This window comes from Salvia miltiorrhiza, chromosome 2, assembly GCF_028751815.1.
Source record: "Salvia miltiorrhiza cultivar Shanhuang (shh) chromosome 2, IMPLAD_Smil_shh, whole genome shotgun sequence".
Lineage (NCBI taxonomy): Eukaryota > Viridiplantae > Streptophyta > Magnoliopsida > Lamiales > Lamiaceae > Salvia > Salvia miltiorrhiza.
Window position 1 is genome coordinate 20,144,775 of NC_080388.1, and position 23,804 is coordinate 20,168,578.

General features: G+C 44.8%; 2 non-coding genes across 2 annotated transcripts; one reads left to right on the forward strand and one right to left on the reverse strand.

Annotated features, from left to right (window-relative positions):
* Positions 1–9,697: 9,697 nt before the first annotated feature.
* Positions 9,698–9,785, reverse strand: TRNAS-GCU (transfer RNA serine (anticodon GCU)). The gene has a single exon. It is a non-coding gene; the product is annotated as a tRNA-Ser (tRNA).
* Positions 9,786–11,405: 1,620 nt separating this feature from the next.
* On the forward strand, positions 11,406–11,477 carry TRNAR-UCU (transfer RNA arginine (anticodon UCU)). The gene has a single exon. It is a non-coding gene; the product is annotated as a tRNA-Arg (tRNA).
* The last annotated feature ends 12,327 nt before the right edge of the window (positions 11,478–23,804 follow it).

A 23,804-nucleotide genomic window follows, 5' to 3' on the forward strand; every position in this document is an offset into this window, starting at 1 on the left:
AGAGAAGATGTGTTCGCCAGAAGAGTCACTTCCGCCAGAGATGTCAACATCACCAGAGAAGACGCTTTTGCCTAGAGGAGACATTTTTTATCAGAGGAGTTGTTAAATGCGCGGGAAGGTCTCCCGCGTATTATCAAAATTACCAGCGTACCCTTCCACCACGCAAGACGCATGCACCGAAGATGTTTTTACTATTTTACCCCTCCGCTTGTAAATCTATAAATAGGGCCCGAGCTCGTGTACTGTGATTTTACGCTCTCTCATATTTTCGAATACAATAGTTGTTTTCTTTCTCGTGCAAGGTTTCCGATCAGCTATTTTTACTCTTTCCAGCCTTCTCGACTAGGTAGAATTTTATGTTTTCCCTTTATAGATTTAGGTGTTGGTTCCGTAAACACCAACTGGCGCCGTCTGTGGGAAAGCTACTGAATTAAGACGTGAGGTTACGGTCGCTGGCGTACGCAGATCTGTGAATTCAATCGGATTTGCGGGCGTTGGCACCGATTGGTCCGATAATCCGGATATCCAGCTGTGTTTAATCGTTTAATTGCATTTTCTGGTTTAATATGTGGTTAATCTGCTGAGCTCTGCGTTGATTTGTGTTTTGGGTGCATGGGGAAAGGTGGCGACGGGCGTAAAACATGAATCAGGGGAAATTTACGTTTATTTACCGTTTGTTTGGGGTAGTTATCTGCGAATAAGGGGTTCTCTTGTAGAATTGAGGTTCTCTTCGCCGATCTAATGTTTTGCATGAGGAAATTGTGATTGGGTGCTCTGTTCCGATTGTGTTCGTCGTTTCCTTATGGATCCCCGATATTTTGGGTTTATGTTGCTTGTATGTGGTTGTTTTGCGTGTTAGTACGATAATTGTGGGCGATCTTCGTGTTTTATCTTGTTTTCGGTAACGCGTGTGGTTATTACTGTTAATTCATGGGTTTACATCGATAATACGCCGATTAATACTTTGCTTCTATTGTGCTCGGGTTCGCGTTGCTAATCTGTGGGTATTCTTTGTTTGCAATTGATAATTACCGTTACTTCCTATGTTTTGGTGACTAATCCTCGCTTTGTATCGCTGAATCGGGGGTGATAATCTGTTTTTGTTACGTTAAGTTCTGTGCCGGGGGCTTATAGACGTTTTTCAGTTTAAGGGAAGGGGTTTATGGGCGTTTTCCATGTTTTTCGTGGTTGATCTTCGATTTCGATGATTGAATTGGAAGTTCTGTTCTGTTCCTGATATATTGGGGTTTCTTGCTGTGGATCTATGGGTTTTGTGGCTAGTCTTCGATCTCAAGAGTATTTATTGTCGTCGATGCAAGGGATTTACCTCAGTAATATGATAATTAAACACTTTGTCTTTGTTGCGATGAAATTCGTATCGTTGTTTTGTGGACGATCTTCACTTATGGGAAACTATTATTCATGTTCTCCATGTTTTCCTTGACTAATCTTCATATTATGGTAGTATTTTACATAATTCTTTTTGTTATCATGTTTAATGAATCGTGCTAACATGTCTTCTGGTGGTTGCTCTGTTTGTACTTATCTCTGGGTATCTCGCGTCTGCTGGATTTTACTGAGGGCTCTGTTTTTCTCAATCTATACTCTGGGTTTATTTTCCAGAGTGTAGAATTACTCGGAACTTTTTAACGGTCTTTGTACCGGTGCTCGGGATTCTTTATTGGATTTCTTATATTAGGACTCCCATCGGTAACGGAGGGTTTGTTCTTTTGTCCTTGGAACTTTTCTCACTTTGCTTACATGTAGGTACCATGGGATCATCAGATGCTCACCGCAACCTGGAGAGGGAGTTCGACTCCGCTGCTCTTACCACTGAGGTGCCTCCTTCATTGTTTACCGGCCTATAGGGCAATGCTACCTTCACTGCCCCACCAGGGTTTCAGGCTATCTCCGCCACTCCGTTGACAGGGTTGAATGCAAGCCTCCAGAGATCTGCTCTGGTGACTCCAGGATCTGACATGCCATGCTTAACTCCCGCGTCTGGAGCGGGACAACTCACGTTTGGGTCGATGGAACAGATGATGGCGCTGCTTCACTACTCCGCTGTGCGCCAAGCACTAGGAACTCCTATGTTGTCCACTGTTCCCACTGTAGCTCCACTGGTGGGAACGGCTACTCTGCAGGGCACTGAGGGCCCCACCTCCCGCTGCTCAGGAGGTAAACACTTTAGCGATCAACAAACAAGCTGCGATGCCTCTGGAAGTGCAAGGGGACCCGGCTGACAGGGAAGTGGAAAGAAGACCAGAGGGGAGCCGGGTCAGACTCAACAGTGTTGTGAGAAAGGAGAGGGTTGACGAGTCTGATAGTCAATCCGTCTCCTTGGTGTTCGAGGAAGAGAGACCGAGGGAGAAAGCTCGGCTAAAAAACCAAGTGTCTCAGCTGAAACATCAACTCCAGGATCTGGAGGAATCACTGAGGGAGAAATCCCGAAGGGAGGACAAGGGAACAAAGGTCAGGAAAATCGCACCGGGTGGAGAAGTCCCATCGATCGGAAAAATCGCGCTATACAGAGAGGTCAGAGGAAAGAGAGCCGGAGTATTCCTCTGGCAGACATGAATATAGAGTCCACAAGCGCCACGCTCATGAAGTACCCAGGGACAGGAGGGAACAGGGGAGGCATAAGGGGGACAAGAGAGCTAAGACATCGAGGTTCCACCCGATTAACAACCGCAGTCCTTTCTCGGACAATATTTTGACAGATACCTTACCTAGAAGCTACAAGCCCATCTCACTGGATTACGATGGCACTACCGATCCGGAGGTACACCTCAATCGGTTTGAAGGGTTGGTTACGTTGCACATGTACACGGAGGGCATCAAGTGCCGGATCTTCTCCACTACCCTTACTGGACCAGCTCAATTATGGTTTGGGACGCTGCCCCCAAATTCCATTCACTCTTTCGAAGAATTACAGACTCGTTTTTTGCGTCAGTTCGCGAGTTCACGGAGGGTAGGGAAGTCAGCCCTTTCGCTGATGGATATTAAGCAGGAGCAGGGAGAAACGCTACGGGAGTACACAGCGAGGTTTAACCTTGCCGCTCTGGAGGTGCCAGAGGCAGAATCGCAAATTAAAAACTGCGCCTATGTCAGAGGACTCAGGCCGGGGATCTTTTTTGACGAATTACAAATTCGACCAGCAAGGGATTTTGATGACATCATGGCAAGGCTGCCGGGTTATCTACAGTTGGAGGATGCCAAAATGGCGAGGAAGGTGGAAAATGAGAAACACAGAGTCAAGAAAGCTGAGGAAGCACCCGAAAGACAGAGACAGCAAGATAGGGCCCCATTCAGAGGGTTGCCTCCCAGGGTACTCCCACCCCAGGGAGGAATGCCATCTAATCAACAGCGCACAGTGAATGAAGTAACGCGGTTTACTGAATACACGCCCTTGATTAAACCACAAGAAGAAATTTTTCATCTGATAAAGGATCAGCCGTTCTTTAGGGCACCGGGGACCTACCGGACTGGGCCACCGCAGGAAGGGCCTAACAATAAGTTGTGTGAATATCACAATTCCTTCGGGCATTACACGAAATATTGTGGGCACCTTAAGCACCAATTGGAGTTACTGGTGCGTCAGGGATATCTCGACCATCTCATTGATAGGGGAAATGAATGTCAGAGGAGGACTGATCAGAGAGATCAGAGGGATCAGAGGGATCAGAGAGATCAGCGAGATCAGAGGGATCAAAGAAATAACCGGGATCAGCGGCGAGAACAGGGGAACAACAACAGAGATCGCAGGCTTGATGACAACCAGGATAATCGCAGAGAGGGGGCAGACAGGCAAGCTCTTCCTCCTCCCCCGTATAGAAGGGAAGTTCACATGATTTGTGGGGAGAACGGGATGCCCACATCAAATAGGGCTAAAAAGCAAGTCGTCAGAGCAGTTAAAACAGGGTATTATCCTAAAAGGGTCATGGAAGTCACCAGCGCGGCAGAGGAGCCGGCAATCACTTTTGGAGCAGAGGATATACGCACACTAATGTATCCGCATGATGATGCGCTGGTCATCACGGCGGACATTGCCGGCTGCATTATTCACCGTATTTTCGTGGATTCGGGCAGCGCTGTAAACATCTTGTATAAGGAATGTCTCCAAAATATGGGAATTAACGCTCATGTTGAGCCGACAAATGCTCCTCTGTTTGGGTTTGGAGGAGAGATGGTCATGCCCCTGGGGTATGTAGAGTTGCCGTTGATTCTCGGCAATACAGCTGCAGGCAACAAAACAAGGATGGTACGGTTCTTAGTGGTAGATATGCCTAAACCCTCGTACAATGTCATACTCGGCCGGCCCGCCTTGACGGCGTTCAAGGCGGTTATCTCTTTGTTTCACCTAAAAATGAAGTTTCCAATCGAGGGTGGAAGAGTGGGAGAAGTTTGTGGCGATCAAACGACATCAAAAGCATGCCACGTGCAAATGCTCACACAGTCAGCGGGGCAGAAAAGGGAAAGATGGACAGAGGGGTCGAACGCCCGGAAGAAGGGGAAAGTGGGCGAGGTGCATGCCCCAGCAGAGGAGCGCCAAGAGTTGGCGGATTTATTAAAAGACAGAGACTCCACAGAGAAAACCGCGCTGGTGTCCACTAGCGATGTTTGCAATATGATAGAGTTATTTCCAGGGAAAGAGGGTTTCCAGACCAAGATTGGATCGGCCATGAGTGATCAAGTCAGAGAAGAGCTCATTGGTTGTCTTCGGCGAAATGCGGATGTGTTCGCTTTCAGCACCGCAGATTTGAAGGGAATCGATAGAGGGTTGGCGGAGCATTGCCTCAACGTGGACCCTAAGGTCAAGCCGGTAAAGCAACGGACAAGGAATTTTGGGGCTGAAAAGGACGCTGCCATCAGAGAGCAGGTCTATGAACTATTGAAAGCTGGGCATATTGTGGAAGTGCAATACCCAGAGTGGATCTCAAACGCGGTGATGGTACCCAAGAAAACAAACACCTGGAGGATGTGTGTGGATTTCCGAGATTTAAACGCTGCTTGTCCGAAGGATCACTATCCTCTGCCGAGGATTGACCAATTGGTGGACTCCACTTCAGGATGTGCCTTATTATCCATGATGGATGCGTACCAAGGGTATCATCAGGTAAAGATGAACAGGGGAGACATCGCCAAAACGGCCTTTGCCGTCTGTTGTGGAGTATATGGGTGGAAAAGTATGCCGTTTGGTCTGAAGAATGCAGGAGCCACGTATCAGCGAATGATGGAGAAAATTTTCAAAGAACAACTTGCTAAGAATATCTCAGTATACATAGACGATATGCTCGTACGGAGTGACAGAGCAGAGGACCATGTGTCTGATCTGGAAGAGATCTTCACAGTAGTCAGAGATCACAGACTCATGTTGAACCCAGCCAAGTGCACTTTTGGGGTCACAACAGGGAAATTCTTGTGGTATAAAGTCACACCAGCAGGGATTGAGGTCAACGCCGACAAGGTCAAAGCTATTTTGGAAATGACACCGCCTAGAGGAATCAAGGAGGTGCAGACTCTGAACGGGCGTATCACTGCCCTAAGCAGGTTTATATCGAGATCGGCAGAACGGAGCATGCCGTTTTTCAAAGTACTGAGGAAGGGAACCAAGTTTCTGTGGACAGAGGAATGCCGCGCGGCGTTTGAGGATCTTAAAGTATACCTAGCGAAACTCCCAACCCTGACCAAGCCAGTCCCGGGAGAAACGTTGTATTTATACATAGCTATGGGGGAGGAGTCAATCAGCTCTGTGCTAATCAGAGAGGAGGGAAGTCATCAGAGACCTATCTATTTTGTCAGCAGAATCATACAAGGGCCTGAGCAGAATTACACAAAGATTGAGAAGGCTGCTCTGGCAGTCATAGTCACGGCCAGAAAGTTGAGGCCCTATTTCCTTTCACACCGAGTGATAGTACGCACGTCTCTTCCCTTCAAGCAAGTTTTGGGGCTCCCGGATTTGTCGGGAAGAATGGTCAAGTGGGCCGTGGAATTAGGGGAGTATGATGTCGAATATGAGCCGAGAACAGCAATCAAAGCACAAGCATTGGCAGACTTCATACAAGAAACAACTCGACATCCTATACCAGAGTTTTGGGTGGCCTTTGTGGATGGGTCCGTGACGAAAGAAGGATGTGGGATCGGGGTTTATATCACTTCACCAGGTTATGGGACATACCAGTTCGCCATCAAATTCACTTGTCGGTTATCTAACAATGAAGCAGAATATGAGGCCGTGGTCAGAGGAGCTCACATCTTGTCAGAGCTTAAAGCCGAGTGTGTTATTATAAAGACAGACTCCCAGCTGGTTGCACAACAGTTTTCGGGAAGTTATAATATCAAGGATCAGAGGATGAAGGCGTACCATACCAAAATTAACGGAATGAAAGAAAAGTTCATGGAATTTAAGCTCGAACAGATTTCTCGGGAGGAGAATACGAAGGCCGACCTACTGGCGCGCATGGCTAGCGCAGTAGAGCAAACTTGGAGCGACGAGATTATTCTACTCTGTGATACCAGAGAGATGGAGACTTCGCAGGTGTTCTCGGTAGAGATCAGGGATGATTGGCGGGCTCCGATCATACACTTCCTAAAGACAGGGGAGCGGCTAAGCAGAGAGTCCAACCAGAGGGCCCGTTATGAGAATTACTGTCTAATCAACGATCAACTCTTCAAACGATCTTTCACTCAACCTTTGCTAAAATGTTTATCTCCAGAGGAAGCTAATTTTGCTTTGCAAGAAATTCATGCAGGTTGCTGTGGTGGTCATACGGGATTTCGGGACCTTGTACGCAAGATCATTCGGGCAGGGTTCTATTGGCCTCATATCAACCAGGAAGCCAGAGAGTTCGTCCGCAAGTGTGAAGCTTGTCAGAGGCATGCCGGGAGAATCAACATACCAGGGGAGCCCATGGGGGTCATGTATGCTGCTTGTCCGTTCGACAAATGGGGCATTGATATAGTCGGCAAGCTGCCTACAGCACCTGGAGGGAAATGCTTTCTCATTGTGGCAGTAGACTATTTTTCTAAATGGGTCGAGGCTGAGGCTGTGAGCAAGATCGATGAAGTTACAGTGGAACGCTTTATCTGGAGGAATATCTGTTGCAGATTCGGAGTACCACGAATCATTGTGTCTGATAATGGGACTCAATTTACAGGGCAGAGAATCGCGGATTTCTGTGATCGAATGGATATTACACAGAGGTTTGTCTCAGTGGCTCATCCACAGGCAAATGGACAAGTGGAATTAGCTAACAGGACCATATGTGAGGGAATCAAGAAGAGGCTAACTCAGAGCAGAGGGAAGTGGGTGGAAGAATTGGACACTGTTCTCTGGGCTTACCGAACTAGTCCAAAAACGGCAACAGGGGAGGCACCATTCACGCTGGTGTACGGATCTAACGCGGTGATACCAGCAGAGGCACGACTAGAATCATATCGGATTACCACATATAACACTGAGCACAATGAGGAGCTCCGCCGAGCAGAGTTGGACTTGGTGGAAGCACAGAGGGAGGAAGCCCGTATCAGAGCGGCCAAGTACAAAGGCATCATCAAAGCGGGATATGACAAACGGGTCAGAGTGAGGAAATTGTCAAAGGGCGATTTGGTTCTTAAGCGCGCTGATGCGTTAAAGGCGGTGGGCAAGTTCGAGGCCAATTGGGAAGGGCCATACATCGTCACAGAGGTCTTGGGAAGCGGTGCGTACATATTGTCGGATTCAGATGGCAGAGCTCTCCCCAGACCATGGAATATAAACACACTCAAGAAGTTCTATGTGTAACTGCTTCTTAGCAGGAGTAATCACTTGTAGACCGGATACTCTTTTTCCCCACAGGGGTTTTAACGAGGTCCGGGGCCATAATATCAATAAAACAGATATGTGGTTCTAGGGAATTCCCTGGTGTTGTGTTTGTTTATTTCAATTCTTGTTTTCTTACATTACATATGCTACTTAACATGTTCGTGCAGAGCACTGCACATGTCACCAGAGGGGGGAGTAGGGTGTATACCCGTAATCCTCAATTTTTAAATTCAAAATGCAAACTGCTTCTTAGCAGGACAAGGGAGAAACAAATACAAAAACTGCTTCTTAGCAGGTCAAAGGGAAAGCAAGCATCAGGGATGGACGTCTCTTCTTCTACGATCCAATACTTCGAGTTCTCTTTCGCTGCCGGGACATGCTCATCTCTCAGATCTACTTTAGCTCCACCACATGCCTGCAGAATATCCAGAAAAATAACAAGTCAAAATGCTACAAAGAAGAAATACAGAAAAGGGGCAAACCAATGACTAGATCCGGGGAATCAACGCCCAGATCCGAGGAATCAACGCTCAGATCCGGAGGACCAACGTCTAGATCTGGGAAACCTGGTAATAACGCCCTCAAGCAAGGGAAGTCCGCTCATTACAACCACAAAGTTAGGGATCTGCACCAGAAGCACAGAGGAAAGGGCGGAGCCCTCAGGGATGTGAGTGTTCAGAGGGGAACTTCCCTTACTTGAGTGCTTTACAACCGATCTAGGGAGGCAAAATGTCGGCAGATCTAGGGTTTGAGAGAGCAGAAAGGGCAACGAGAAAATTTTCTTCAGGAATCTTGGAGATAAAACCCTCAGGCGGGGGGGAGTCCTGTTTTTTCAGTCACCAACGGGCGCCGGCGTACTTTCTCAAAAGGACTCGCTCCCCCGACTGAGGGCATTACAACCAGGATGAGGAGGCAGCTGATGCCAAAGGATTAGGAGATCTAGGGTTGGAAAAGAGAGCAGTTTGGGGCGGCGGAAAAGAAATGAGGGAATTGTAACCTAAATCGCGAAGGGTGCAGGATATATATAGAGGCAATATGGAGCTTAAGAAATGGGCTAAGGGATATTGGGCCCGCACGAACTTATGGGCCGAAGAAGGGAGTAAGAAGTATTTGGGCCAACATGTTCATAACGGAGTATTGCACATGTCACCAGAGGGGGGAGTAGGGTGTATACCCGTAGGTCCCAATTTTTAAATTCAAAAATTGCTTCTCAGCAAGCCAAGGGAAAAACAGAGGGATCATGCTTCACCAGAGCAGAGGGGTTACACCCAACCAGAACAGAGAATGTCCCTGACAATCGTAAGCCGCGAAAGTTGGTTGTGCCATCCGGGCCCTCCATGCTCCGCGCAGAGGTCCCTGACAATCGTAAGCCGCGAAAGTTAGTTGTGCCATCCGGGCCCTCCATGCTCCGCGCAGAGGTCCCTGACAATCGTAAGCCGCGAAAGTTGGTTGTGCCATCCGGGCCCTCCATGCTCCGCGCAGAGGTTCCTGACAATCGTAAGCCGCGAAAGTTGGTCGTGCCATTCGGGCCTTGATGTGTGTGATTTAGTTGTCTAGATTCGAGTTATTTATCGTGTGATTTTATTTGATATTACCCAAGTTGTTGGTATTTTGGGGCAGGAATTGCGTGGATGGAGAATGAAGATGGCAGATGTCGGGAGATGATGAAAATCGGGAATTTTGGATCAAGTTGAATGCTTTTGGAAGAGAATTAGAGATTGGGCTTGAAGTTATTTATTTTACATTTAATTGAGCCCAAAACTCTTATTTTAATAAATATTATTATTTATAATAAAATTTTATTTTTAATAATAAATTATTATTTTAATAAATATTAAATTAAATTTAATATTTTTTTATATTAAAAATATAAAATAAAGTAACCAACGGAAACGGAAAGAGAGGGATTCGAACCCTCGGTACGAATAACTCGTACAACGGATTAGCAATCCGACGCTTTAGTCCACTCAGCCATCTCTCCCAAATGAAAAAGAGAATTACTACATTACACATAATCTAAAGAGTTTTTCTTTCTCTCGTTTCTTTCTCTATTCTATTATTTCTATATAGAGATCCACAAATCAGGAATTTCCTTTATCTAAAAGATGGACTCGAACGCGCCAACACTCGAACAAAAAAAAGAAGCAAGACCTCTTTGTGTTGATTTTGTTCGAAAGGCCCTTCTTATTCTCACGACCCGGCATGGTTAGTACCTAGCCGGGCTCTTTTTTTTTTGTTCCAACAAATTATAGAGAAATAATGATTTATTTTTTTTTGAAAACAAAAAAGACTTTTTATTATTATATTCAATTCAATATAAAATATTCAAGCAACAACAAAAAGAAAAAATACTATTTCAATTATTTTCTTGTTAGATTTTACCCGAACTAAAAAAAACTATCGATTCTTCTACAATACTTTTTTGTGTTATGATTTTAATGTTTTTTTTGATCCGTATCTAACTTCTTCAGCGAAAACTTTAGTTATTTAATAATTTCAATTAAATAATTTTTTGGAGCCTCTTTTCCGAATCTCATTAAATTTGGATCTACTCGTGAAAAAGTTCAGCACGCTCCTTTTGACGATTCTTTGATAATCCTATCTTGATCATACTCAATTAACATGCTCGACAAAAGGTCCATTTGTATACAATAATCATATTGTAGCGGGTATAGTTTAGTGGTAAAAGTGCGACTCGTTCTATTAACCCTTATAGAGTTAAAGGGTCTTTCGGTTTTATTCATATTCCGATCAAAAACTTTATTTCTTAAGAGGATTCAATCCTTTACCTCTCAATGAGAAATTCGAGAAAAAATACGAATTCTCGTGATTTGTATCCATGAGTCACTTAATAAATTGAAAAATTGGATTATGAAATTGCGAAACATAATTTTTGAATTGGACCAAGACTTCCAATTGAATAAGTATGAGTAAAGGATCCATGGCTAAAGATAAAAAGAAACTTCTAATCGTAACTAAATCCTCCATTTTTTTCTAAAAAAATAAATTGGAGCAAAATAGCTATTCAGCGATGACTTTGGTTTACTAGAGACATCGGCGTATTGTTTTAGCTCGGTGGAAACAAAATCTTTTTCCTTAGGATCCTATGAAATAGAAATAGAGAACGAAGTAACTAGAAAGGTTGTCAGAATCACCTTCTCCTAGAAGGATCATCTAGAAAGCGATTCGTTTTGTCTGTATTCAAATAAAAAGCTGACGTAGGTGTTATGGGGATAATTTTGTTCGTTTTGTTCACCTCTTAGATCTAAGAATTTACTCACTTTCCATAAAGGAGCCGAATGAAACCAAAGTTTCATGTTCGGTTTTGAATTAGAGACGTTCAAAGAACTGAATCGACGTCGACTATAACCCCTAGCCTTCCAAGCTAACGATGCGGGTTCGATTCCCGCTACCCGCTTTTTCTTTTTTTTTTCGAAATATTCTATTAGAATTCTATTCTAGAATATAGATAATACATTATGACTTGATATTTGATTATGATTAGTGAATCGTTGAATATACAATTCCAAAAATTCTCTCACATATAATCCGATTTTTATGTTTTCAACTCAAGAAAAATACGAAAAAACCGAAATGAACGGCGTCCATTGTCTAATGGATAGGACAGAGGTCTTCTAAACCTTTGGTATAGGTTCAAATCCTATTGGACGCAATTTATTTCCATCTATTTTTTTTATTTCGATAACAAAAAAGACTTTTTGCATAATTTGAACCCGAGACACTTGATTCCTTTTTGAAGATAAGATAAAAGTGACCAATTTATTTATGCTTGCTCTTGAAGTAGAAACCGGTCCATTTGTTCCTGAATAGCTTCTTTTAAAAGAGCTTCTGCTTCTTCAGTAAATGTCTTAGTAGAAGATATGATTTCTTGGAACTGAGGTTTATTGGTTTTTAAGTAAGTACGTAATTCAACAAGAAATTTCCTTACCTGTCCAATTTCTAATGAATCAAGATAACCATTTGTTCCGGTATAAATAGTCATTACCTGTTCTTCTACCTTAAGGGGGGCCGCTTGAGATTGTTTAAGCAATTCGCGTAATCGTTGACCTCTTGCCAATTGATTCTGAGTAGCTTTATCAAGATCTGAAGCAAATTGTGCAAAGGCTTCTAATTCTGCAAATTGCGCCAGTTCCAATTTTAACTTACCGGCTACTTGTTTCATGGCTTTAATTTGAGCCGCAGACCCTACTCTGGAAACGGAGATACCCACGTTAATGGCAGGTCTGATTCCAGCATTGAATAGATCGGCAGATAAAAATATTTGTCCATCAGTAATAGAAATTACATTAGTAGGGATATAGGCCGAAACATCTCCCGATTGAGTTTCAACTATTGGCAAGGCGGTCATACTCCCTTCACCTAAACTAGAATTTAATTTAGCGGCTCTTTCTAAAAGGCGTGAATGCAAATAAAAAACATCTCCTGGATAAGCTTCGCTTTATATTTTTAATATAAAAAAATATTAAATTTAATTTAATATTTATTAAAATAATAATTTATTATTAAAAATAAAATTTTATTATAAATAATAATATTTATTAAAATAAGAGTTTTGGGCTCAATTAAATGTAAAATAAATAACTTCAAGCCCAATCTCTAATTCTCTTCCAAAAGCATTCAACTTGATCCAAAATTCCCGATTTTCATCATCTCCCGACATCTGCCATCTTCATTCTCCATCCACGCAATTCCTGCCCCAAAATACCAACAACTTGGGTAATATCAAATAAAATCACACGATAAATAACTCGAATCTAGACAACTAAATCACACACATCAAATCTCCTCACACTTGAATCATACTTGCCCTCAAGTATGAAGTGAAGAAAAGACTCAATAGTGGAAAAACTATCTAGACACGACCTCCCCTCGACTCAACACAAAAACACACGAAAAGGAAAAAGAAATATGGAAGATAAGAAGTGAGACACGAAAACACAACAGCCAAGTAAATGCCAACTGCTAGCTTGTAACTTATACTGCCAAGATGAACTAAATAATTCATAAATAACTCTCAACCTTCAAAATGAAAAATTTAGAATCTCAAGAACGCATCTCTATCATCAAATTAGTCAAAATAAGGCAATAGCAAGTACAGCTCACGGTTTCACTCATTCGCTCAATTTTATCCATAAGATATGAGGTAATTCACACACACACAAGAAAAGATCCACTCGATCAAGATATATCGCGGTCAAATAGTGACTCAAAAAGGACTTTGTTCATTTGGCGTAATGGGGCTAGGGACCATTCATAAGATTGGAAGGATCTAAAGGGGTTCCTAGGCTCAAGCAATGAAGATCAAAGTGTGCACATCTAATCCAAATCATCATCCACAATTTCAAGTTCATAGAGAAAGAAAGCAACCAACTAATCTTGGGGAAAACTCCAACAATAATAATGATACTACATGCTCAACTCAAATTGGTGCAACAATTTTTTTTTTCTCTTTTTTTTCGATTTTGTTTTCCTTTTTTTTTCCTTTTTTTTTCTTTTTTTTCTTTTTTTTATTTCTTTTTTTTTTTCATTTTTTTTTTAAACAGCAGCACCCTTCTTTTTTCTATATCCCCAATCAACATGCAATCATCATCTACAAAAATATCCCCACAAATCATCTCCCAAACCCATCTGAATTCACTGCCACTGTTTGGCCAAACGGATCACAGACCCTTATCATCTAGCACAAGACAGCAGTTTGGGCAAACGGCATATGTAACCACAGCTTAACTTTCTCTAGTAATTAATGGAATGAAATTCAAAATTAGACATGCATCACTGGGCCAAAGAGAGAGTCCAAAACAGGCCTTGGCTAATTATTTAGTGACTAGTAAGAACAAAAATGGTCAAGGCTTCAAAAATGGCTCACTAGGGGTTAATGTATGGGTAGGCAATGAAACGCAGGCCAAATGGGCTTTCCTAGTGCCTTCTATCATTTGTCACATATGACACACTTAATATCACGACCTCATGAACATCAAATCACTCAAAAGGGAATATAGTAGAGAGTGCTCTACTCTATTAAGCTCAAATCTCACTTATGTGTGGTTTTTTACTCACTTATTGCCTTTATTTGTCATCCCAATTTTCATCTAATAAAGATTCATCCAAAAAAATCACAATTCTTCAATTCCAAAAGTATCAAGTCATCTACTTCATTACAAAGTGCAACTTGGCAGCATGCGTACACAAAACTAACAAACTAACACTCACTTGGCTAACATGCAAGAAAACAACAACTCAACATAGACACACAAAAACAAAGATGCATCCCCCTCCTCACACTTAGACATTGCTTGCCCTCAAGCAAACAAGAAAAAACATAAAAAAGGGAAGCACACAAAAAACTAACAAAAACACAAGACAATAAACAAGACAAAGATAAACAAAAAGAAAAATCAAACACAAGAGAAGGATATCACCGTGCACGCTTCCTTGTGGAGATGCCGACAGAGGGCGGAGGGCGGCGGTTCTGGAGGAGGTCGCGGCGACGGTGGTGTTTCAGGAGGAGAGATGCGAGTGGAGATGGAGGGCAGTAATGGAGGCTGGCGGTGGTAATTTCCAGATGCAGATGAAAAGATATGACAGCGGGAACAGGGAGGTGTTAGATTGTGGAATTGGAGAGCAGCGGCGGGTGCAGGTTGGAGATGGAGGCTGGAGGTATGTGGCTGCGGCGGCGGTTCTGGTGTGGGTCGCGGCGGCGGCGGTGTTTCAGGCGGAGAGATGCGAGTGGAGATGGCTGGAGTGGGTTTTGAAGGAGGTGGAATTGAGAGGGAAACGATGGGGGAAATTTTGACTAGGTCAAATCCTCCATCAAATCCCAGAATTGCAGTTGACTCCACCACACTTAACATAGTGTCCAATTTGACCCCAAATTCTCCAGAATCTTCAAAATGACACTCAAACCCTACCTCTTTCAAGTCTACCTTCGATGGCTTCACAACAGCTGGCATAATCGGTTCTGTGCTGGTCGATTTGGGCATCCTGCTCGATAGGTGCCGAATTGGAATTTCGTCCGTGGAGTATAGCTGCATGATAATCTCTCGAATAGCATCATTCTCCTCTATTTTGGCATCCTCATCATTCAGCACACTGAAAATAACTTGATCGAGCTCCTCTTCCCTGAAATTCTCAACAACATCATCAACCAAAGGATCAATCACAGTCATGAAAATAGATTCACGATCCTCTTCGATTTCTGTTTCTGCCTCTGAATCAGGATCTGTTTGGGTAAACAGATCCTCTTCCGCAGTAGAGGCACTGAGATCAGCCATGAAAAAAAAAGGTTCCGTTCGGGCAGACAGAGCAATCTCCGAATCCAACAGACCTTGCAGCTTCCTTTCCTTAACCTGGAGTCTTTTTTTTTAATCCTGCTAAAAAAAACAACAGAAAAATAAAATAAAATAGAATAGAATCAATAGGAAAAAGAAATTAATTAACACCGTTCCCCGGCAACGGCGCCAATTTGGTGGACGTCGTATCCCACCAAAATAATTCCTGCAGAATTATCAAAATATATTAGTATCGTGATAAGCAGGGTCGATCCCACAGAGAGCAGATAAAATCATTCAATTCCCTAAATCTATTAAATTTTGGTGATGCCACCACGCCTTAACCTTGAGAAAATATTAATTAACTAGGAATGCAGAATTAAATCAAATAAAATACGCTTGAAATAAATATATGAAAAGGGTAATTCGGCTCAAATAAATCCACTCTAATTCAACTCTGATCCTCGACGCAATAATTAATCAATCCCTATCAACCGACACAGTAAGTAGGAATTGGGGTACGTCCGTTGCGTTTCACGGTATCCTATAACTGGTTGGTTGATAGGGATTGATTAATTATTGCGTCGAGGATCAGAGTTGAATTAGAGTGGATTTATTTGAGCCGAATTACCCTTTTCATATATTTATTTCAAGCGTATTTTATTTGATTTAATTCTGCATTCCTAGTTAATTAATATTTTCTCAAGGTTAAGGCGTGGTGGCATCACCAAAATTTAATAGATTTAGGGAATTGAATGATTTTATCTGCTCTCTGTGGGATCGACCCTGCTTATCACGATACTAATATATTTTGATAATTCTGCAGGAATTATTTTGGTGGGATACGACGTCCACCAGGCCTTCCATGCTCCGCGCAGAGATAGCACTTAATCGTAAGCCGCGAAAGTTGGTTGCACCCCCCGGGTTTTCCATGCTCCGCGCAGAGGTTGCTTTAACCGTAAGCCACGAAAGTTGGTCACACCCCCCGGGTTTTCCATGCTCCGTGCAGGGTGTTCCTGTCAATCGTAAGCCGCGAAAGTTGGTTGTGCCGCCCGGGCCCTCCATGCTCCGCGCAGCGATAGCACTTAATCATAAGCCGCGAAAGTTGGTTGCACCCCCCGGGTTTTCCATGCTCCGCGCAGAGGTTGCTTTAACCGTAAGCCACGAAAGCTGGTCGCACCCCCCGAGTTTTCCACGCTCCGTGCAGGGTGTTCTTTCAATCGTAAGCCGCGAAAGTTGGTCGTGCCATCCGGGCCTTCCATGCTCCGCGCAGAGGTGGCACATAATCGTAAGCCGCGAAAGTTGGTTACGCCCCCCGGGTCCTCCATGCTCCGCGCAGAGGTTGTCCTTAACCGTAAGTCACGAAAGCTGGTCGCACCCCCCGGGTTTTCCATGCTCCGTGCAGGGGGTTACTATTTAATCGTAAGCCGTGAAAGTTGGTCGTGCCATCAGGGCCTTCCATGCTCCACGCAGAGGGTTACTATTTAATCGTAAGCCGTGAAAGTTGGTCGTGCCACCCGGGCCTTCCATGCTCCACGCAGAGGGTTACTATTTAATCGTAAGCCGTGAAAGTTGGTCGTGCCACCTGGGCCTTCCATGCTTCACGCAGAGGGTTACTATTTAATCGTAAGCCGTGAAAGTTGGTTGCACCCCCCGGGTCTTCCATGCTCCGCGCAGAGTGCTCAAGCTTGAATGGGAAGCAGCTTGGATGGGAAGCAGCGCGGATGGGAAGCAGCTTGGATGGGAAGCACGAAATCGCCAACAAAGAAATCAACCAAATCCTCGTCAGAGGAGGCGGTGAAATCTTTTCCAGAAGAATCAACCAAATCCTCGTCAGAGGAGGCGGTGAAATCCTTTCCAGAGGAATCAACCAAATCCTCGTCAGAGGAGGCGGTGAAATCCTTTCCAGAAGAATCAACCAAATCCTCGTCAGAGGAGGCGGTGAAATCTTTTCCAGAAGAATCAACCAAATCCTCGTCAGAGGAGGCGATGAAATCCTTTCCAGAGGAATCAACCAAATCCTCGTCAGAGGAGGCGGTGAAATCCTTTCCAGAAGAATCAACCAAATCTTCGTCAGATGAGGCGGTGAAATCCTTTCCAGAGGAATCAACCAAATCCTCGTCAGAGGAGGCGGTGAAATCCTTTCCAGAAGAATCAACCAAATCCTCGTCAGAGGAGGCGGTGAAATCTTTTCCAGAAGAATCAACCAAATCCTCGTCAGAGGAGGCGGTGAAATCCTTTCCAGAGGAATCAACCAAATCCTCGTCAGAGGAGGCGGTGAAATCCTTTCCAGAAGAATCAACCAAATCCTCGTCCGAGTAGGCGGTGAAATCCTTTCCAGAAGAGTCAACCAAATCCTCGCCAGAGGAGTCATCACTATCCTCGCCAGAGGAGTCGTCACAATCCTCGCCAGAGGAGTCATCAAAATCCTCGCCAGAGGAGTCATCACAATCCTCGCCAGAGGAGTCATCAAAATCCTCGCCAGAGGAGTCACGAAAATCCTCGCCAGAGGAGTCATCACAATCCTCGCCAGAGGAGTCATCACTATCCTCGCCAGAGGAGTTATCAAAATCTTCACCAAAGGAATCATCGAAATCCTCGCCAGAGGTGTCGTCCAAATCCTCGCCAAGAGGAGTCAACGGGATCCTTATAGCGGAAATTAAAAGAAATCTCAAGGGAGGGGATTAGAGAAGCATCAACAACAAGTATGACAAGTCAACTCAAATCAGCAGGGGAAAGACGGGAATATAAACTCAAACATCAATGAGCAGTGAGAACAACGTTTAGAACGAAGGGAGAAAAGCGGCACAAGCAAGGAAAAAACTTTACATAAATATGCCAATGAGGCAGAGCTGTACACCCCAAAACAAGAAGTAAGTATCCAATTTATACAAACTAGAGAAATTACAAAATTTGTCATCAAGTTAGGCAGGAGGGACGGAGGCATTCGCAGGGGAGGTAAAGGAAGCAGGGACAGAGGCAGAGGAGACCAGAAGAGGGACACCACTTGCGGAGGGCTGGCTAGCAGAGGCTCCCCCTGCAAATACTGGCATCATGCTAGCTTTCTTCACTTTCGGAAGACGAGCTCCCAGATCCAACAGCTTCGCAGCCTCCTGCACATACAGATTCTCATCTCTGTACAGGTCAAACAGCTGATCCACTGCAGCAGAGGAAGAGGCGGAGTCGGTGAAGGCAGAAGATGTCAAGTCAGAGGGTAGGGGAGGCTCCATGCCGAACTGAGAAAACGTTCGGGTGACCTGGCCAGAGGGATCCCGCAGCCGATTTACAAAATGCACCAGGGAAGCGGAGAAAGCAGGCATATACATGGGAGCATAAGGCAACGAGTCAGATCCAATCCCAAGAGTAAAATAGGGAATGGCCTTCTCCAGCACTGGATACCACCACTCTGGCTTCCCTGGAGAATTTGCAGGGATTCCCATCAGCTTATTTATCTCCTCATCCTTGAGGTTGTCCATCAAGGCGTGCAGGTTCAGGGTAGCAAGTTGCTCTGGGGTGGCTCCCGCCATCTCCAATGCCTTTGTAGCAGTACGCTCTATCACGTAAGCAAAAAGGGGTCCAAAATCCTCCAGGTATTCGGGAGTCTTTTTGAAAGCCTCCAGAGTGCCTTCCAGCATCACCCCCAGGAAGTGTTGGCCCTGTGGAGATAAGAAATACTCCAGACGCTGATCTCGTACCCCCAGGATATAAGCGCGATTCTGAGCTTCTGCAGATGTCTTTTTCCAATCACGCCGAGTCGCATTATAGGCCTGCTCATACTCTGCCTTGAACCTGGCAAGGCTCGTATGGCTTTCTTTAGTTGCTCTGGTCAATTCAGAAACCAGAGAGGACTTCTCTACTTCTATTTGAGCTAGCCGGGCCTTCAAATCAGTAATCTCCGCTTCAGCTTTACTCAGGCGTTCCACCACCCCAGCGACAGCATCGTCACGCTTGGCAACGTCCGCTTGTTCCTTCTCTCTCTCTTTCTCTGCCACCTCGTAGTCATGGATGCATTTAACAGCCCCCCACATCCCCGACTCCACCTGCAGGAAAATAAAATGGGTTCCAACAAAACAATAAAAGGTTAGTAATTTAAAATTTTTAACAAAGAGTATAAGATGCAGGATACCTGAAGAGCCAACCGGCAGAGCTGAGTAGCTAAAGCCGGTCGGGACAGCTTCTCCATTTTCTCTTGGTCCTTTGAGTGGACACGAGCTATCAAGGCATCAATCAATTCCTGCCCCGATAAACTCGAAATCGGCCCAGGAACAAGATCCTCTGGTTCATCAGCCGAGGGCACCACATCTTTGCCCTTACCTTTTCCACCGGTCGAGGGGAGAACCTTAGAGCCACCAGCTGACTTCTTAGCTGGCCCCTTGCCCTTATCCCCAGCAGAGGGGAGAATCTTTACACCACCAGCAGACTTCCTTGCTGGCTCTGAAGATTTGCCGGCCTTTTTCAGGCCCTCCTGTTTTTCCTTCTCACCTACAGAGATTAGGGAGCCCCTCTTCCTTTTCTTCGAAAGCTCAGCAAGGGGGGCACCGGGAGCTGAATCGGGCGAAGGAACCTCATCAGTAATATCCACGATTTGGATATCTTCTTCACAGGTACCAGCAGCATCACCAGCGCTGGAGCGTCTACCCCGATGAACAAGGGCTCCCGCATCAACTTCCTCCGCGTCAAAAGGACGTGAGGCTTCCACATTCCCCTCTGGGATTTCAACTACAGGAAGAATAGAGGCCAGCTTGGCCCCAGTAGGCTGCTCCGAGGGATTTGTCCCGGAGGCAGAACCACCTGTGCCATGTTCCCCGCTGCCAGCAAGAGAGGGAATGTCGGGCAAATTGTCCCCACACTTGCGCCTCCAAGCCATATCTGCGAACCAAAATTTCACAACATTAAAATCAGGGTAACAAAAGCTAATATGTTTTTTAATGTATATTTTTTACCTATTGATTTCTCTGGGTACATGGGAAATAGACCATTGTATGCCAGAGATGAATTATTCTCAGCAAGGTACCTACAGTCTAGGGGCTGGGCCTTGTTCAAGGCGTTAAGGTGGGTTATAATACTCTGGTCACGGGTAGAAGGGACCTCGGGAGAAGCTGGTTTATAAGTAGTGCGAAGCTTATGCCATTCCAGCTCCAAAGCATGATAATCGCGCCAGGTGCCGAAAAGGGTGCGCACATAACAATAATGCTTCAGGAAGCCCTTATCGAAAGAATTCAAAGAGGAGAGAAAGGTAGTAGGATGTTTTGGATGAGCGGCAAAGCTATACAGGGGACTGCCCTGCATGCGAAGGGTCTGGGTCTGACAGAACAGTTTTGCGGTGTCCCCAACACCGTGAGCCCGGCACAAAACATGGAAGGCATATAGCCTTCGGATAGCAGAAGGGGCGACTTGGAAGAAAGGGATGTGAAAATAATTACAAACATCGACCAGCAAGGTAGGAGGAGGGAGCCTTAAACCAGCATCTATCTGGGCTTTCCAAACAACTATCATCTTGGGATGGTGAAGGTTCTCGGGAGGCGTTGAACCCTTAGAGAAGGCCTCGAACTTTAAACCATCAGGACGCCTACATTTGCTTCTCAATTTTTCCACCTCCGCGACACTAAGACGGGATGGAGGAACACTTTTGGGGGGTTGGGGGGTCTTCTTCCCCTTTTTCTTAGGTGGAGGGGGAGAGGGCGCAGTTTGAGATTCGTCAGAAACAGAGGGGGAAGGAAGATTTTCGAGATCTTGCTGCGAGGGGGAGGAAGATGAAGGGTCTCGGGCAGAAGGAGAAGGCGAGCGAGAGGGTTGAGGGGTGGAGGTGCAGGCCATGATGGGAAATGCCAATCCTAGGGTTTCTAACACGCTCAATCAGAGCACCAACAATTATACCACTACGCTACGATTAAACACAAAATTGCAGTGAAGAGGATGCGCGAGTTACCTAGGCCAGAGAAAGATGGACGGTAAAACCTGGAGCGGAAGGGTCGCGGGAGGATGCCGGAACAGTGAGGGAATCGCCGGAAAATGCAGAAAAATCGTTCGGAAAGCTTGGAGAAGAAGAATAGTGAAAAGTGGGAGTTCGAATCGACTAAGTAATATTGTACGCGGGTAACCACCAGCATACGGGATGAACGACGCGTGGCACACGGGAAATAATCGACGGATGAGGATTCCTACGGAGAGACGAAAGGACGCAAAGGTTAAAAAGTAACCTCGGGATACGGGAAAAGTACTGTAGATCGGGCAGGCATTTAATGCAGGTGACGTCATCCACGCGGGCGAGTCCTCTGGCTAGTGGCAATACTCCAGAGTGAACTAGCCAGACCAGGGAGGGTGGGAATAATAAAAATACCAGAGGGCAATTTACAGGGTTTATCTTTGCTTTCTTATGAAATTAGAGTACTTATGTCTTCATGACTTGCAGGGATCAAGGAAAACAGCATAGTTTGGGCTTTCACAATACCCCACTGGTTGAACACGAAGAATACCCGGTTCAACCAGACCAGAGGGGGGAGTGGTTGATGAGGAGTAATATGTGCAGAGTAGGGGAAGAATACAAATCAGAGGAATCAACCCCACTGGCGGGTCAAATATGACAGAAGAGACACACTCGCCAGAGAAGTCAATGCCATCAGAGAAGTCGTCATCGTCAGAAAAGTCGTCAATACCAAGAGAAGTCGTTGCCATCAGAGAAAATATATCCGTGCCAGAGAAGCCACTACCGCCAGAGGAGACGTCCTTGCCAAAGAAGATGTGTTCGCCAGAAGAGTCACTTCCGCCAGAGATGTCAACATCACCAGAGAAGACGCTTTTGCCAGAGGAGACATTTTTTATCAGAGGAGTTGTTAAATGCGCGGGAAGGTCTCCCGCGTATTATCAAAATTACCAGCGTACCCTTCCACCACGCAAGACGCATGCACCGAAGATGTGTTTACTATTTTACCCCTCCGCTTGTAAATCTATAAATAGGGCCCGAGCTCGTGTACTGTGATTTTACGCTCTCTCATATTTTCGAATACAATAGTTGTTTTCTTTCTCGTGCAAGGTTTCCGATCAGCTATTTTTACTCTTTCCAGCCTTCTCGACTAGGTAGAATTTTATGTTTTCCCTTTATAGATTTAGGTGTTGGTTCCGTAAACACCAACTGGCGCCGTCTGTGGGAAAGCTACTGAATTAAGACGTGAGGTTACGGTCGCCGGCGTACGCAGATCTGTGAATTCAATCGGATTTGCGGGCGTTGGCACCGATTGGTCCGATAATCCGGATATCCAACTGTGTTTAATCGTTTAATTGCGTTTTCTGGTTTAATATGTGGTTAATCTGCTGAGCTCTGCGTTGATTTGTGTTTTGGGTGCATGGGGAAAGGTGGCGACGGGCGTAAAACATGAATCATGGGAAATTTACGTTTATTTACCGTTTGTTTGGGGTAGTTATCTGCGAATAAGGGGTTCTCTTGTAGAATTGAGGTTCTCTTCGCCGATCTAATGTTTTGCATGAGGAAATTGTGATTGGGTGCTCTGTTCCGATTGTGTTCGTCGTTTCCTTATGGATCCCCGATATTTTGGGTTTATGTTGCTTGTATGTGGTTGTTTTGCGTGTTAATACGATAATTGTGGGCGATCTTCGTGTTTTATCTTGTTTTCGGTAACGCGTGTGGTTATTACTGTTAATTCATGGGTTTACATCGATAATACGCCGATTAATACTTTGCTTCTGTTGTGCTCGGGTTCGCGTTGCTAATCCGTGGGTATTCTTTGTTTGCAATTGATAATTACCGTTACTTCCTATGTTTTGGTGACTAATCCTCGCTTTGTATCGCTGAATCGGGGGTGATAATCTGTTTTTGTTACGTTAAGTTCTGTGCCGGGGGCTTATAGACGTTTTTCGTTTAAGGGAAGGGGTTTATGGGCGTTTTCCATGTTTTTCGTGGTTGATCTTCGATTTCGATGATTGAATTGGAAGTTCTGTTCTGTTCCTGATATATTGGGGTTTCTTGCTGTGGATCTATGGGTTTTGTGGCTAGTCTTCGATCTCAAGAGTATTTATTGTCGTCGATGCAAGGGATTTACCTCAGTAATATGATAATTAAACACTTTGTCTTTGTTGCGATGAAATTCGTATCGTTGTTTTGTGGACGATCTTCACTTATGGGAAACTATTATTCATGTTCTCCATGTTTTCCTTGACTAATCTTCATATTATGGTAGTATTTTACATAATTCTTTTTGTTATCATGTTTAATGAATCGTGCTAACATGTCTTCTGGTGGTTGCTCTGTTTGTACTTATCTCTGGGTATCTCGCGTCTGCTGGATTTTACTGAGGGCTCTGTTTTTCTCAATCTATACTCTGGGTTTATTTTCCAGAGTGTAGAATTACTCGGAACTTTTTAACGGTCTTTGTACCGGTGCTCGGGATTCTTTATTGGATTTCTTATATTGGGACTCCCATCGGTAACGGAGGGTTTGTTCTTTTGTCCTTGGAACTTTTCTCACTTTGCTTACATGTAGGTACCATGGGATCATCAGATGCTCACCGCAACCTGGAGAGGGAGTTCGACTCCGCTGCTCTTACCACTGAGGTGCCTCCTTCATTGTTCACCGGCCTACAGGGCAATGCTACCTTCACTGCCCCACCAGGGTTTCAGGCTATCTCCGCCACTCCGTTGACAGGGTTGAATGCAAGCCTCCAGAGATCTGCTCTGGTGACTCCAGGATCTGACAT